Source organism: Macrotis lagotis, chromosome 8 (assembly GCF_037893015.1).
Source record: "Macrotis lagotis isolate mMagLag1 chromosome 8, bilby.v1.9.chrom.fasta, whole genome shotgun sequence".
NCBI classification, from domain to species: Eukaryota; Metazoa; Chordata; class Mammalia; order Peramelemorphia; family Peramelidae; genus Macrotis; species Macrotis lagotis.
The window spans coordinates 183,498,290-183,515,741 of record NC_133665.1 but is presented as its reverse complement, the minus strand read 5'-3'; the positions used below and the strand labels follow the sequence as shown (position 1 = coordinate 183,515,741).

The 17,452-nt window shown below is 44.1% G+C and overlaps 1 long non-coding RNA gene across 1 annotated transcript; it reads right to left on the bottom strand.

Annotated features, from left to right (window-relative positions):
- Window positions 1–2,616: 2,616 nt before the first annotated feature.
- On the bottom strand, window positions 2,617–17,147 carry LOC141496615 (uncharacterized). Its single transcript, XR_012471070.1, has 4 exons — window positions 16,943–17,147; window positions 13,927–14,030; window positions 12,027–12,145; window positions 2,617–5,283 (listed from the first exon to the last, which is right to left on the bottom strand). It is a non-coding gene; the product is annotated as an uncharacterized LOC141496615 (long non-coding RNA).
- Window positions 17,148–17,452: the final 305 nt, after the last annotated feature.

Sequence of the window (17,452 nt, the reverse complement as noted above, 5' to 3'; positions counted from 1 at the left end):
CTTTTGTCTTACACTCCCTCATCTGCCCATAGGCACCAATACAGGCAGACCCTAGTCTTTGTAATGTAAACTAACAATCTTCCTCTTACATTCTTTTTTTTTTTGCAAGGCAAATTGAGTTAAGTGGCTTGCCCAAGGCCACACAGCTAGGTAATTATTAAGTGTCTGAGACAGGATTTGAACCCAGGTACTCCTGACTCCAGGGCCGATGCTTTATCCACTGCACCACCTAGCCACCCCTTCCTCTTACATTCTTGTGGAAACCAAACAGCCCCCCCCCCAATTCCTTACACAACTGAAAAATTATAAGAAAGGTAGACAATTCTGTTCTGTCATTCTTTGTGACTCCATTTTGGGTAGGTGGGTGGGAATTCTTGTCAAAGATCCTGGAGTGACTAGTGATTTCCTACTCTAGTTCATTTTACAGATGAAGAAACTAAGGCACGTAGTGATGCAGGGGAAAGACGAAAAGAATTTCAAATGTAGAAATTGGGTGGAGATGTAAATTGACTAGAAGTAGAGAATTATGATTGTAACAGAAACAATTTGTAATCTGCTCGAATTGGGTAGAGATCCTTATTACCATTGATTCAATGTTTAATGTAAAATTTGTATCCTGATCTCCTTATGCTTTCTTTACCCCTTACCTAATTCTGGGTCCAGGATAGGAGAAGGGAGTTCACCTTTTGTCCTCTGGATGAGAGGCAAGACATAAAAACCTGGGTTCGACTCCAGCTCAGGGCCACAGTCCATGGCCCAGCCAATGCTCTCTCTCCCTATCCCTTCCTATGTCTTGTAATCTTTTAAATAAATTTTTGTTTTATTCCCACCCTTGCTTTCCCCAGTCTGAATAATGATTCCTCATAGGCAGACCCGAACTCAAGTAACTGGCAGCTACAGTAGGGTGAAGTGAACACAGCTTGTGATCAAATAATTGTGGCCAGATTGAACTCAGAAAGATGAGCCTTTCTAAATCCATTGACAAGTGGTTTAAAATAATTCCTGCAAAGAAACCTTAGATATATAGTAAAACTAATAATTCAAGGTCAAGTAAGTAGTAAGAAAATTAGGAAGACTGGAGATTAACTTCCAATGTAATCTCTTCTACATTCCAAAGGGAAAATGATAATGGTCTAAACAGATGTGACAAGAAGTCAGCCAAAAATATTTTGAATTCTCCAGAAGACTTACTTTGGATTTGGACTCACTATTATTAATGTTGAATCTTATGTGGAGTGAAGATTTCTTTAAGAAATTAACAAATAAGGGCGGCTAGGTGGTGCAGTGGATAAAGCACCGGCCCTGGAGTCAGGAGTACCAGGGTTAAAATCTGGTCTCAGACACTTAATAATTACCTAGCCCTGTGGCCTTGGGCAAGCCACTTAACCCCATTTGCCTTGCAAAAACTAAAAAAACAAAAAAAGAAATTAACAAATGAAGCCATCAGGAACAGGAAGACATTTAAGAACCAAGCTCTTCTTTTTTAAAAAAATTTATTTAAGGTAATGGGGTTAAGTGACTTGCCCAAGGTCACACACCTAGGCAATTATTAAGTGTCTGAGATCACATTTGAACTCAGATTCTCCTGACTCCAGGGCTGGTGCTCTATCCACTGCGGAACCAAGCTCTTCTTGCCCAAAATGTTGTATCTGTATACACCATCCACAAAAACTCTGCTTTCATAAGAATTTTTAAATCTTCCAAATGTTAGCATTTCAGGAACTTTTGAACCATTTGTTAAAAATACAAAAATGAATTACCTTCTTCTTAATTTGTAACTGCAGTGGATTGATATCAGCAGAGGTAAAAATTTACTAACTGAATCATAGATAACATTTATATAACACTTATCATATGCCAGGCAATTTTTAATCTAATTTGCTTCTCAGAACAACCCTGGGAAGAAGGTGCTCTTATTATTCCCATTTTACAAATGAGGAAACTGTGGTGAACAGAGGTTAAATATCTTGTCCTGGGTCACATAGCTAGGAAATGTTTGAGGCCAGATTTGAACTCAAAGATTTTCTGATAGCAGACCCAGTGAGATACTATCCATACATATTGCTTAGTGATAGCACCCTAAGGACCATGGAATCTTTCCATCTGACTTCCTGTCGAAACCTCCCTTATGGATTTAGTGTCTCTACCATTAGAAACCTGAAACCAGAGACCATAAGTTCCCTGAGAGCAGGGACTGCCTTGTTTTTCTGTTTGTACCCTTCCTCTAAAATATATTAAATCGCATTGTTCTCACTAAAACATTATATTTTTAGTGAAAGCAAAACATTTTTTGGAATGTTAACAAATAAAAACATATGGAACTTTCTAAATGGAACCACTAATAGCCATTCCTCAATATAACATAATCCTTTTATAAAAATAGGTCATGGATTAGGGTACCAGAGAAATTGCAAATAAATGTAAACTGGCAGAATCATTCATAATAGATCAGTCATTTATAGATCATAAAACAATAAAAATATTAGCCAATTCAAGAACAAGCAAAAGATACAAAACAAAGTGTACATTTAATCATGAAACCAAAGATAGTGTGGATCAAATAATAAATCATAGAAACTATTAATAACTATATGGAAAGTCAATAATAATGCGACATTAATAAAAATCTTAAAATTGCTTGGAAAATTGATTTATTCCATCTTCATCTCAGCCTTTATAATTTCTATTTTTTGTGTAATGTTTTAAAATATATAGCAGAACATGTACAAAATTTAGATATTTTTAAAATGTACATATATGGGGAGGGTGCATGTTCAAAATTTTTTGAGGATGAGGCATCTGATCAAAACAGTTTAGAGAAAGGATACAAGTGTTAATTTGTATGGCATGAATTGCAAGAGCAATAAAATTCAAAGAAAGGAGATGCCAGTGTGGAATGAAATCACCTTTTCCTGAAGGAGAAGGAATTTGAATGGCCTTGGAGAATTTGGAGAATTTGGATAGGCTTCTAGATTCCTCTCCCAGAACATACAAAGAACTCCTGGGGTTTGGGTTTAACTGTGCATTAGTTTCCTGATCTGTAAAACGAATGGGTTGGCTCATTTGACTTTCAAGGTTCCTTCCAGTCCATGGTCTAGGTTCCCATGATCTCTGGTTGATGGCTCATTTTCTATTTTGGTTATGTGACCTTGGTAGATACTTCATTTTTTTTTTTTTTGCTTTAATTTGGAAACAGGAAAGGTTTTATCTTCAGAGTTCCAGGATTGCAAACTCCCCTGTCTCAGGGTCAATGAGTATGTTTAATTGGTGGTTACTAGGTGGGAATCTGAGCCCAGGATGTAGGGAGGCAACCAACCCAGAGACAGGGCTGGGTGAGCCTTAGAGTTCAAAGATTAAAGCTAGGGCTTGGCAGGGAAACTCCCCTTTTCTCAGAAGCAGCCCCAAAGACAAGGGAATTGGCATAGGAGTTAGTGTCAGAAAAATGACAGTGTCTTGGTACACTGAATGGCATGCTTTCCAGGAAAGGTCCAACCAGAGGTGGCATCAGTTCATGGTGGACCCTCATCAACTTCACTTCCCAAATCCCTCTTTTGAAGGTAATGCAGTGCCTTGAAGGTAAAACAGACCAGATCTGGTTGGACCAATAGCTTTGTATTACAAGACCAATGGGCTGAATCCAAATGCAGAGACTTCTTTTTCTACATAAATCCAGAGCTCTGAAAGAAGATCAAATAACTTCCTCCCATCCTAGCACTCTTCTCCAGGACTCTCCTTGATCCAAAAAATTCATTTGCTTAAAAATACAAGTAGGAAAGAATGCAGGAAAATTAGGGAGAAATGAGAATATCCAAGGTTAAAAATGCTAATGAATTCCTACTCCATTCAGGCTGATGGCAAAGCTATCTTGCTGCATTTTGAATCTTGCACGAATCTTTCATTACCTCACAAAATGAGGAAATTTGCAATATCTCATCTGTTGTATGGAAAACATTTTGTAGATCTTAACTACAAATGGGGTTATTATTAATTAGAAAATAGCATTGATTGCAGAAACTAATCCTTTTGTGGGACAGAGTAGATTGATTCTTGGACTTAGAATCAGAAAAACTCATTGTTCTGAGTTCAAATTTGACCTCAGATATTTCCAGCCTGCATGACTCTAGGCAAGATACTTACCCCTGATTGTCTTAGTATTCTTCATTTATAAAAATGAACTGGAGAAGGAAGTAACAAGCCACTCCAGTTTCTTTGCTAAGAAAACTCCCAATGGGATTATAGAGAGTCAGATAAAACCGAATAACAAAATCCTCTTGTAGGGAGGGCATCAACAACAAAGTACCAGGAAATCTGAGTTCTGAGAAATGATAATTATCATTATTTCCTTTAATTCAGCTTTTAAAGTCAGTTTTAAAACTATGGCTATATATAAAGAACACCCATCAAGTCTGAGTTGAGAAAATCGAACTCTTTACAATTTACCAATGAGTAAGACCTTTTTTTTTAGGGTTTTTTTTTTTTGCAAGGCAAACGGGGTTAAGTGGCTTGCCCAAGGCCACAAAGCTAGGTAGTTATTAAGTGTCTGAGGCTGGATTTGAACTCAGGTACTCATGACTCCAGGGCTGGTGCTTTATCCACTACACCACCTAGCTGCCCCCAAGAGTAAGACTTTTTGGTAGTGAACCAAATCTGGTCATCCAAAGGATTTCCAGTGTTGTTCAGTTTCTCAAACTTGAAGTTTGATTGCTGATTAAAAAGAAAAAATAAGGAAAGTAACTTCCTAGAGAACCTGTAAGACAGGAGCTATTTCCTCTTTGCTTGGAGACAAAAAGACAAAAGAAAAGAAAAAGTGGACTGGTCAACAAACAGGAAGGCGCCGACAATTTGACCAAACCACATGGTGACTGCTTGCCTTCCAAATGACCTCGTAGGTAAATCTCTAGAAAATCTTCACCAGAGAGCAGAGAAGGAAGATTGGGATGTGGTTCCTGCAACCGATTTCACGGGAATATCCTTGGTCATTCCTGGTGCAGCTGAGATCTGTGGGTGGGTGATGCTGTTGCAGGAATAGGGTAAATCCCAGGGATTATGCATATGACTGGAATCAGGTGGCAGATCACTTTTACTTTTTTTTTAATGCCTCCAATTTAAATGTCAAATTTAATCAAATAGTGGTGGCAGGGTAGATAGTGAGCTGGTCTTGAAGACAGGAAGGTGGGAGTTCAATCCCTACCCCTGACAGCCAGTGATCCAGTCAATGACCTGGTGCTGTCATTGGTGAAGGGAACTGCCTCTCTTGGGAGTTCCCTGTGATCTGATGGAGTCCTACAGGAAGCAAAAAACAATCATGTGAAGGAAGAAGGCCTGGAAGCCACCCAATGGTACTCATTTGGATGAACAGCTATCCAAACAAGCAGGTCCATTCATGGTTCATAGAATGGCCAATTATTTAGGCCAAGAATTGGACAGGGAGATGGGGACAGGCAGGATGAGCTTCAACTTCTCCCTGAAACAAAGGTTCGTCCTTTTAATGCCGCTCTTCTGGTCAAGTTGCGCAGCTGTGAGACATGGAGCTCTACAGGTTCTGAAGGCCTGAAGTGGAAGCTCATTTGGGGGAAAGAGTACAACATATTGCAAATGAGGACTTGTGTAAGGGATGGATGTGGTAGAATCAAAGACATGGACAATCACAAGAAGATGGGCTGGTCACAGGGTGACAGTGAGGGATAGCCAATGCATGTGAAGAGAACTTGAGGACGGCCTCCAGCCAAAGTAAGATTGGGAAGGCAGGGTGATGCCAGATAGGGGAAAGGCTTTGAATGATGAACAGAGAAGTTGGAACTGTCATCAGCAGACCTCTCTACCTCAAGAGCTCTTGTCATGTTTGCTTTTCTCCTTTAGGAAACATCTTGATCTAATTAAGGAATTTTTCCTAACAGAGAGACCCCCTTGCTCAGGGAATAGTATCAGGATGATCTGAGCTCACTTCTTGACTCTGGCACATTCAGTCAAGTCCCTTAACCTCTCGGGGCTCTAGACCACTCTCTAAGACTAATAAGAGCTACCACTTCTAGAGTTCTCCATTGTGTTCTTTTATCTGCTCTGCACTGTCTCCATTTTTACAGATGAGAAGACTGAGTCACAGAGAGGTGACGAGGTTTACAGGGGGAAGGGGTATCACACCAGTGTCTGAGATTGGATGTGAGCCCAGGTTTTTCTGATTCCCAGTTCCTTGCTCCATCCACACACCTGGCTGACTTCATTTAGAGAGGAGGTGCCAAGTCGTTCAATAGAGGGAGGTTCCCTCTGGAAGGGAAATCCCAGGTTTGGTCCCTATTCTTTTTTCCTGATATAGAGAGGAAATCTGCCATTCTGCCCCTTCCATCTATTGGTGCTTAATCCTCTTCTTTACAACCTCAGGGGAAGGAGCCTTGAAGCTTGTCTAGAGTGCCTGGAAGGCAGCTGGTACCTTTTCTGCATTACACAACGGAGGAAACAAAATAAGGAAGTGGTAAGGCTCAGTGTTTGGTGACAGAAGGAAATGGCAGCAGATAGAACAAGGAATCAAGAGACCCGAGTTCCTAGACTCTTGTTCCAATTATTAGATCAAGGCCCAGATTGGCTGTGGCTTCCAGGATGCGAAGTGAGCATTAGTGACCAATCCAGGGCCTAATGAGAGGTCAGAGGCCTCTAAGCACCTCCATTTTCTGGGATGAATTGGGAGACCTCCTTACCTCTGTTGCCATCTGCTCAAGCTCCACCCGCTTCTCCCATTGTTAGGAGCCTGAGACTTTCTCTCTAACAGCATTTAGCTTTCACTGAAGAACCTCCCTCAAGGGCTGTTGTTAGTCCTTTGTTCTCCAAGGAGTCCACACCATCAGGGAGGAGATGCCAAGACAAGCAAATGAATTGGGCTTAAATGAGGAGGGCTGTGCCAAGTCACCAGTCTCACCTTCTCCTCTGGAGACAACTGGATCCAATGGTCAGCTATAGATGGCAATAGACCTGGATGCCATAGGAGACCTTGGCCTTGTTAAGCTAAGGGATTTCCCAGGTCACAATTTGACTGAGGTGACACCTGTCCACTGCAACATTCCCCCATATTTTGGAGCTCACTTTCCCCTATCCTGTACCATTTTAGAGGAGAAGGGGCATCTGCCTAACTTAGCTCAGCTTCCACATAACATGGTTTCTACTAAGGGGGTGGCTAGGTGGTGCAGTGGATAGAGTACTGGCCCTGGAGTCAGGAGTACCTAGTTCAATTCTGGCCTCAGACACTTAATAATTACCTAGTTGTGTGGCCTTGGGTGAGCCACTTAACCCCATTTGCCTTGAAAAAACAAAAAAAAGAAAAAAAAAAACACGGTTTCTACTACTAAGTCCATGCCAAAGGGGCCTAGCCAATGGGTGCCCCCAGCTCCTTGGGGCATGGATACTGCATGGGTTGCAGAGTCCAGACTCTGGAATGCCTCTGGACTTTTGGAATTCACAAGATCACCTAGAAAGAAAAAGGCAAAGCTCAAAGTCCAGACCTAAGGCCCTTTCCTAGGCCAGGTGAGCTCAGAAGGGGGAAGGCCCAATAATCAGTCTTTCCCCAGCTTGTGAGTGATGGAGTCACCCAAGACAGAAAGCTCAGTATGGGAGGCATGGGCTGAATAAATGCTTGTGGACTTCCTTTGACTCCATGTCATCACAGGTACCCCAGAAACAAACTCACTAGCTGGAGGAAATGCCATCCAGGATGCTCCGGTTATGGGACAGCCCTTGGTCCAGATCCCTATTACATGAGCTAATAAGTATCAGCACAGCACAGCCAGGTGGTACCATAGTGGATACAACACTGGTCCTGGAGTCAAGAAGACTCATCATCCTAAATTTAAATATGACTTCAGACACCTACCAGCTGTATGACCCTGGATAAGTCACTTCACCATATTGCCTCAATTTCCTCAACTGTAAAATGAGCTGAAGAAGTAAATAGCAGATCTCTCCAGTATCTCTACCAAGAAAACCTTGATGGGGTCATGGAATGTCAGACACAATTGAACAATAATAAATATTCAAAGGCATATTTGAATCCAAGTTATCTTAACTTCTATTCAAAACTGTACCATCTATCACTGCAAGGACTAAACTGGTCACTTTGCATAAAGTACAACAATGTAAAAGTATATCATTATACATAATTATAAAATATAACATCTCCTTGTATAAAATTATAACAACTATAAAGCCTAACATTGAGGCTCACTCACATAAGACATGGTCTTTAGGGTCTCTTTAAGACACCCAGAGGAAATAAAAGCAGGGAGAATGACTCGGTCAAAAGGTGATTTTTACAAATTGCAAACAAACCTCAAACTTTATTGGGAACCAATGTTAAAACTCCTTAGTTTTCTTTCATATTGGATGGGGAAAACCTTTCAGGGTAAAAATGAACAAAGTCCTGGGTGCCCTACCTTTATTCTGGCAGTGTTTACATAGGGAATCTAAAGTGAAGGAGGGTGTGACTTATGTGGTTGACTAATAGCTCAGTTAGTGCCTTTGAGCAGAATTGGTTTCTAACTATAGAGAGTAACTTAAGCAGGCTTGAAGGTCCAGAGAGGGGAGTGCTGGGTGAGAATCTAGGGCAGATGTTTCTTACATGGGCATTTCTATGGGTTCTGCTGCAAGGAGGGGGGAAGAGGTGAATTACTGGGTATCTGTCTCTCCTTCCCCACCTGTCTTATGTGCTATAGTACTTTTTTGGGGGGGGAGGCAAGACAATTGGGGTTAAGCAATTTACCCAAGGTCATATTGCTGGATTTGAGGCTGGATTTGAACTCAGTCCTCTTAACTCCAAGGCTAGTACTCAATGCACTGTGCCACCCAGCTGCCTCTGTAGGGCTTTTCAAAATACCCCAGAGGAAGGGATCTGTTCCCCAGGGATATGCTCATAAAGGCTTAATGCCCAATTTTCTGAGGAAAAAAGTTTAATTTATGTGAATATTTTTTCTCCAACCCTTTTGTAAGCTAGACAATCAACAAAACTGTACAACGATTTGTAGCATTTGTCTGATTTCTGACGTTGAACTACTTAGACCGAAATTTAACAACTGGCTGACTAGTTGGAGGGGCTCCCAGAAACTCTTTGCTAGGCCTAGTGAATTCTGCAGCTTGCTCCAGGCTGGCAGCTGAGCACTAGGTGCTACACCTTCATCACTGGGAGCCTGCACATTCCTTTCTTAATTAGAAATCACGCAATAGCTCCGTCAAAAACACTGCCGGAGAAGGGAATCTGACTTAAGCTACATGACAGAAGTCAGAAAATCGAGGCCCAAACTTGTTTTTCTCGGTAAAAAGCAGTGACTCAAAGTTTTTCCAGGTGTGGGTTTGTTGAGAAGCCAAAGCCCGAGGTACTTTCTTACTGTCACTGTCTCAATGGGCTTGAGGTAGACACAAACCAAAGAAGGCAGGCCAGAGGCAGAATTGCCATCTTTCTCAACATGCAGACATCTTGCCCCACAGAGGGGAGACCAGAGAAGGGAAAAAAACCAAGGGAGGGTTTCACCCACTCACAGCAATATCCAGAAGCAGGGAAAGTCTGTGCTTGATGGGTGACCCCCATCTTTTACAAAAATTGGTATTCACCCCTGCAGGGGCTGATGCCCAGTACTCTATGAAAAAGAACTCAGCAATTTATCAACGAATTGAATTCAATCTCTAGGGCAATAATTTGCAAATTAAGGTGTTACCGACCCTTGACTTCTCTGAATATTATTAGGGACTTCCTCTGAGTCCACGATCCCCCTCAACTATCAATTGCTTTGGAATTTGGAGTTATTAAGGACCATAGAGTCCTCTAATTGAAGCTTCTGGTTCAGGGATCAGCAAAGCATGATCTGAAAGCCCAATCTGGTCTTCCATCTAAGAGTAATAACTATCCTCAGCTCTCAACAAGGGGAAAAGGATGGATTTGACCCAAAGGTCAGAGTTCACAGTCGGACCCACTCTTTTGAATGACCAACAGCACTATTCAATGGAAGAACACTCACTACCTCTGGAGTCAGAAGATCTGCATTCAAATCCCACTTCTGATATTTGCTACCTGTGCGAACATGGGCAGGTCATTTGGCATCTCTAAGCCTTAGTTGATTCAGCTATAACACAAGGATTGGATTAGATCATCTCTAAAGTCCTAGAAGTATGCTCTCCTATAAAATAGAAGCCCAAACACTTGTCCATGATCGCAGAGATAGCAAATAGTAGTCAAGATTCAAGACTAAGACCTCTGCTTCCTCCTTCTTTACCCTGGAGCAGCTGTAAAGGCATTAATCTTAAGGAAATTTCTATCTTAGCTGGGCAGAGCTGAAATATGCTGGAAATATGCATGAAAGATCAAGTATAATACCAGGTTTCAAAGACAGATTAAGTGACCTCAGTGGAGGTTTCAGGGAGTAGTTAGTCTTGTTCTTCTGACACTTGCAACTTTGTGACCCCATCTGGAATTTTCTTGGCAAAGATACTGAAATGCTCTGTCATTTTCTTCTCTGTCTCATTTTACAGATAAGTAAACTGATACACACAGCATGCAGTGACTTGCCCAGGGTCACACAGCTAGTAAATTCTGAGGGCAGATTTGAAATCAGGTCTTCTTGAATTGAGGACCAGTTAGCTGCCTAGTTGAGCTTTGAAGGATAAATGATTTGAGCTGATGGATAGGAGAGAGCTTTCAGGGTTGGAGATCAGATGGTATCAAAAAGTGTAATAGTAATAATTCACCTATTAGCAATCCCAGTTTGACTGAAATGAGGGATTGCAGAATCAGATCTGGAAAGACCTCTAATACTAGACTTAGGAGGGAAGACCATATCATATAGCCATGGGAGGTTTGTCAGCAAGGGACTGGTATGTAGAAAGCAGTGTTTTAAGATGATTCATCAAGAAGAAAGAAAAGACAGAGGGCAGGGACATCACTGCAATAGTCACACAGGAAGTGATGCAGCTAGGTTGTTACATGGAAATAAAAGGGTAGGAGTGGGTACAACAAGAGAGTCTGAGGGCCTTAAGTGCCTGACACTGAGCTACAGACCCCAGGGAAACAAATAAAATGACAAACAAAATAGCTCCCAACTTTGAGGATCTTACATTGTGTGTAAGGTGTGGGGAGATAGACTATGTACTCAGATGTGTAAATATGAGGATGGAGGGAAGGAAGGAAGGAAAGAAGAAATGATGGAAGAAAGGGGTAAGGAAAAGAGGAAAGAAGAAAGAGAGGGAGGAAGAAAAATAGGGCGGAGGGGAGGAAGGAAAGAAGGAAGAAAGGAAAAAAGATAAGGGAAAGGAAGAAGGTAAAGGAGAAGAGAAGAAGTAAGGGAGGAAAAAATGAAAATAGGGAGAATGGGAAGAAAGAAAAGGAGAAAGGAGAGAGGAGGGAGGAAGGAAAAAAGAACTAGGAGGAAGGCTTTGCATGGGAGAGAGCACCTGAATTTGCCTGGCTGAAGAAGCCAGGAGCTAGGAGTGAGCAGGAAGTCATTTGAGGCATGGGGAGGCCACTGGAAAGACTATTAGAACCATTATCCTAGTCCTGTTCACAGGAGGGACCTAAAGTTGGGTGACACTGTTAGTCACGCCCATTCATCCCACTGGACAGAAATCCTGAGGAAAAATTAAGCTTCCTCTTCCTATCCATTAGGATAGGAAGTCCTAAAGTCCACTTCTCCATCAAAGTTGGGTTAGTGTGGTACAAGGGAATAGAATCAGTTGGTGAACTCTGTTTTTCTCCTCTGAATTAGTTACATTCCAGGGAACCCTAACTATGTGATATTTGACATAATTGAGTCACTCCCTAAAGAAGCTGAAAAATATCCTTAACTATGTATAATGCTTCCCTCTTGGTAAAGAATCAAGAAAGACTGTAAACGACACTGAATAAAACACTTGCTTTGGAGGAGCCAGCTCAGATCTAGTAGCAAGAGCGACTGTCAAATTTTCACTGTGAACCTTACACTTTGTTGTTTATCTGTGTCCAAATCTTCGTGACCCCATTCAGGGTTCTCTTGGCCAAGAAATTGGGGTGGTCTGCCTACCTCCTCTCTCGTGCTTCACAGTTTCCCACGGGATTCCTCCTTCTGAGTGGTCACAGAAATGGAGACATCACAAATCAGTTCTCACTTGATGTCTGATTCACACTTCGAGGAAGGACAATCTAGAAAGGAGAATGCAGGCACTCAACTTGTGGCTTCAAGACTCTGTTCAAGAACTGCCCTCTGCATGAAGCTGCGCCCGTTACTACACTTGATGTTGCCTCTGCTCCTCTAGACTGGCCTTGAATGCTTCCTGTCTATTCATGGGATCTGCCCTCTAGAATGGAAACTCCTTGAGGGTAGAGAACTTTGGATGACTGGACCCTGAGCAGTTAGAGGGTACGTGTGGATTGATTATGGTTTCTCCTCCCAGGCTTAGACCCTAATAGACTTGGGAGAAAATCTTGTGCTTTTCCAAGAACAGAGAGCTCCAAATGCTTCTTGCCACAGCTAGTTCATCCTTCAGGGAACAGACACCACCATGAAGCCCATCATTTCCTGGGGCATAACTGCTCACTCCATTCGCTCTCTCTAGCCAAAAGCCCTGCTAGTCCCTGCTGAGGGTGTGAGGAGCAGACAGAGAAGGGCACTATCATGGAGAGAGAAGAGCAAGTTAGGGGCCCCATAGGCCACTCGGGTTGTAACAGTGCACGAAGGAAAGTGCACTACGTTGGGAAAGGTCACTCATATCCAGACTTAAGAGTCTGTACTTTGTCCTGAGACAAGGAGCCTTGGAAGATTCTTGAGCAAGGGAATGGCTTGGTCAGATCTGTGCTTTAGTAAAGTCTTGGTTATTGTGTGGTGAATAGGTTGGAGAGGGGAGAAACTGGGTGCTTGAAAAACCAAGCAGGAAGTTATTGGTGACCTTGAAGAGAACAGTTTCTGTGGAGCATAGGGAGTGGATGCCAGACCTAATGCCAGGCTAATGAGGGTACTTTTGGCCAGAAGGGGAACTTGATAAAAAATTCCAATGTGTGCTTTTAGATTTTATTCATGACTTTTTTTCTGTTGTTTTTCAACAGTCATTTCACCATCTCTTTTGCTCCCTCAATTGTCTTGTAACAAGAGAAACTTTAGGAGAAACAGAGACACATTGTCTGTGTCGCACTGTAGAGAGAATTTTCTGGAAAGATGGTGTGGGAAAAAACAGGAGCATCTGAACGCCCACCTCATTTCCTATATGGCCGTTTTTCTGTCTCTGTAAGATAATTGTATGTAATGACTTCTTCTAACCCCAAGCCTAGGATCTTCGAATTTTTTTGTCATTCAATTGTGTTCAACTGTGAGCCCATAAGAGATGCTTTTGGCAAAGCTTCCTTCTCCAACTCATCTGACAATTTGCCCAGGATCACACACAGTTGTGTAAGGGCCTAAGGCCAGATTTGAACTGAAGATGAGTCTTCCTAATTCCAAGCGCAATGCTCTATCCACCATGCCAATTATACCCTAGGCTCCTTGCTTTGAGGAGGGTGGGTTTCCCTACTTGTATGAGGCCCAAATTTGTCATTGGGGTCCCTCCTCTTCCTCTTTCTGTTCAGGTGAGCTACCTTCTCTGTCTCCATGATAACAGTGGATTCCAAACATTAGTCATCCCTTATTGAACCCTCCTCCCTTACACTGATGTCTCAGTTTGTTCAGTCATTGCTCACATTAATCAGCAGTGCCCCCAGAGAAGCCTGTATCTGCTCAGAGCAGGGGAAGGACAGAAAAGTTCTGGACAGAGGACCTAGACCACCATGCCCCTCTGCCAAGAGGCTCTACTGGACACATGGGCTGGCTCCCACTGAGGGTCTCAGCTCTAGTTTTTCTCTTTTCAAGTATATTTTATGGGTAGACACTAAGGCCCTGGTAGGGATGTATGAAAATGTACAATACAAGGAATTTCACATCAAGGCAGTCTCACCACAGACACACTGGCTTGGTGCCTGGTGGTCCCTTCAGCTCTCAGGACAGGGCTGTAACTCTTTCCTATGCCCACCATGGGTCAGGGGCTTGAGTGTTTGTTATCTGCAAGAGAATTCATAGTAAGGCAGTTGAATGACTGTGCAGTTAATAAGCATTTATTAAATACCCACTAGGTTTCAAGCTCCCTGATCAGACCTGGGGTGTACAAATAAAGGCAAAAACAATCCCCTCTCAGAGCACAGAGTCTAACAGGGGAGACCACAGGCAAGCAACTGTACAATGAAGGTAAGAGATAACATTGGAGCTAATCAATACAAGGAAGACTAGAATTAAGGATTGGACAAGGCTGTTTGTAGAAGGTGGGAATTTTATCTGGAACATGAAGGAAGTCAGGTTAGTTTGGAGATGGGGATGAGGTTATTAAGGAAGAAGGGTCAGTCAGTGAAAAGGTCCCTAGGAAACAGAACATCTTGTTCTAGGAACATTGAGGAAACTGGCAGTACTGGATCACAGAGGTATCTGAAGCCTGGAAAGATAGGAAGAGGTCAGCTTTGGGGGGGGGGGGGCTAGGGCTTAAAGAGCCAGGCGGAACATTTTAAAGATCCTGGCAGGGATGTGGTTGGACACAGATTTTAGGAAGATTAATTTAACAGCTGAGTAGAGAATGGAGTGGATGTGAGGCAGGAAGATTTATCAGGTGGCAGGCACAAGGTGAGGAGGCATGACAGGAGTAAACTGCTGGAGAAGATAGGATGGAATGAGGTCACTTGTATACTTGTGGGACCATCTTCAAGTGAAAAAGGAATGAAAGAGATAATGGGAAAAGGCATTTGGGTGATCTGAGCTGAGGAGGAAAGGAAATGGGTCTTCACTTTCCATGGATGTTTATAGAACTAAAATCCAGGGGGAGGAGCTCAAATGTGATTTGGGAAGGAAGGGGATGGAAAAAATAGCTGGTGTTTCTCTTAGAAACATCACTATCAACCAATACAGATAAGAAAGCCCCAGTCCACCTAGTTGGGGAGATAGGAGATAAAAGTCTATCTTTTTTTTTTTTAAGGTTTTTGTAAGGCAAATGGGGTTAAGTGGCTTGCCCAAGGCCACACAGCTAGGTAATTATTAAGTGTCTGAGAACCGATTTGAACCCAGGTACTCCTGACTCCAGGGCCTGCCACCTAGCTGCCCCAATAAAAGTCTATCTTTATGGGGTTAAATAACTGTAAAAAGCAGTACTAGATATCAAAGATCTCCCTTAGCAGTTAGAAGATGGGACAGTGAAGACCACAGTTGTAGGTGACTGCCACAGTACGGCTGGGGTCAGTTCAAGAGCTTGTCTTGGGGAGGGATCCAGAATGACTGCCTTGGGCATGGGAAGCAGGTACTGAGATCCTGAGGGCCAAGGCTTTTGGCTGTTGATGTTCAGCTGACATGAACTAGCCTTGGTCAGATGAGAAATCAGTCCTCAGTCGAAGGAAGACTATAGGATTCAGTGAATACATCTGGCAAGGAGGTCATGTGCCCCTTGTCAGGGAAGACTAAAGGCAGCTGGAGATTATTACAAGATCTTTCCTGGTTTTAAATGGAAGAGAGAGGGAAAGATATAAGGCAAAGGGAGGGAATGGGTAAGAGCCCTGTCAGATTTTGAGTGTCTTCATCCCAGACAATGTCCTCAGAGGGATCAAAAGGAAATTTATCTGACGGTAGTTTAGGAGCGGGGTAGAAACTGGGGTAGATGATGAAGGCCCGAGGAGTAATACTTGGGAAAAGGGAAACAGTAGAGGCTGGAAGGTGGTCTTGGTCCTTTACAGGTGGCTCACTATTCCCTCCTCCACATGGGTGGATGCTCCCTATAGATCTCTCCTTGGTCCCTCTCTCATTTGACAATCCTTTCTTTTCTGGATCCTCAGTTCCCACCTCCATGTAGAATGGTTTCCCAGTTCTACATCATGAGCTTAGAGTTGTTCCACCCGCTTATTGGACTATGTCCACTTGGAATTTGCCATCATAACCTAACATTTAACCTGAAAGACAGCTACATTGTGCAGGAAGACTCAAGTGGTATGACCCTGGCAAAGTTCTTTCCTGACTAGTTATTCTGTGACTTCAGTGGTAGCACTAGTTTTTATGTCAAAACTTTGTTATCTTAGACTTTTTGCTGCCCCTCATGTCTCATATTCAAGGTTCAGATATCCTTCTGCCCCTGCTATAGGAATTTACATCATCTTTTTCCCAAATGCTTCTTCTTAGTCATTGGTATTGGCCTGCAATATTGCAATAAACCCTTAAATTTTATTCCACTTTATTTTTGTTCCGAGTAAACAAATTAAAGTTTCTAAATATATTGGAGAGGGCTAGATAAGAAAATGAAAGCAATGATCAAGAATGCCCCTCCAGACAGTTACTGGATTCAAGATATAGAATACAACACATTTTTGGAAGATAGTCAACATGAAAATTTGTTTGGCCACATATGTGGTTTTTTTTTTTAAGGGGAGGAAAAAAAATTGAGTTGAATAAAACTTTCATTATAGAATTAGAATTTCTCTCTATATAATAAACTCAACGTGTAGTTTTCAGATGTCTCAACCTCTTTTTTTGGGGGGGGAGGGGAGAAGCCTCCTTAGTTCTCCTGAGTCTTTTACTCTTCCCTAAGAGAAAGAAAAATAGGGGTAGTCAAGAGATTTCCCCGTGGGCCACTAGGGCAGGCCTTGGGCTGTCCACAAAGGCGCGGCTCGTTTTCTGCCCGGGCTCCGTGCCACCGGGAGATGCCACCGGCCGCTCATTTCGTCGGAGCTTCTGTCCGGGAGCCGACCTTGCGCCGCCTTCTCCTCACTCACGACCGCCCTTCAGCTTGATGCCAGGCTGTGCGGGGCGCAGCTCCGCGCCCTTGGGGGCCCGCCGCTCGGCCTCGCGGCCCCTGTCCGTCCCGATGTCCACACCGGGCCACACCCCACGGAGGCCTTTCCCGAACTTTGGGCGAGGAGGGCCGAGGCCCCGGGCCCCGCCTCCCGCACCTTCTCCGCTTCTGCCCAGAGGCCTGCGGGGGCCGCTCCTCGGTCCTGCGCTGGCGGAGGGGCCTGGCAGGCCCGAGGCCGCCGCCCGTCCCGGCTCCGACGGCGGAGTGCCCCGAGGGAGGCGCGCGCCGAGCGGCCCAGAAGGGACGCGCAGGCGCGGCGGGGCGGCTTCCGGCGCCGCCGTCACGTCCCGTTTCCGGCCGCCAGACGTTCCAGCGCGTCCCCGGCGCGGGGCCGCGTCACGCCGGAAGGCGCCATGTTGAGGGTGGCCCGACCTGCGGGGGCGGGGCCCGCCGTGGCCGCCGTCGCCCCCGGGCCCTCGTCGCTCGCTAGGCCCCGCCCCCCGGCCCCGCCCGACTCGGCGGCGGGCCCGCGCCGCGGGGGGCGGGGCCCGTGACGCCATCGCGCCGCGCGGCGGCCGGCGGCGGGGCGGGGCGGGGCGGCGGGCGGGGCGGGGCCGGGCGGAGGCGCGGAGCGAGGCGCCCGCTGGCTGCTGCTGTCACTCCCGCT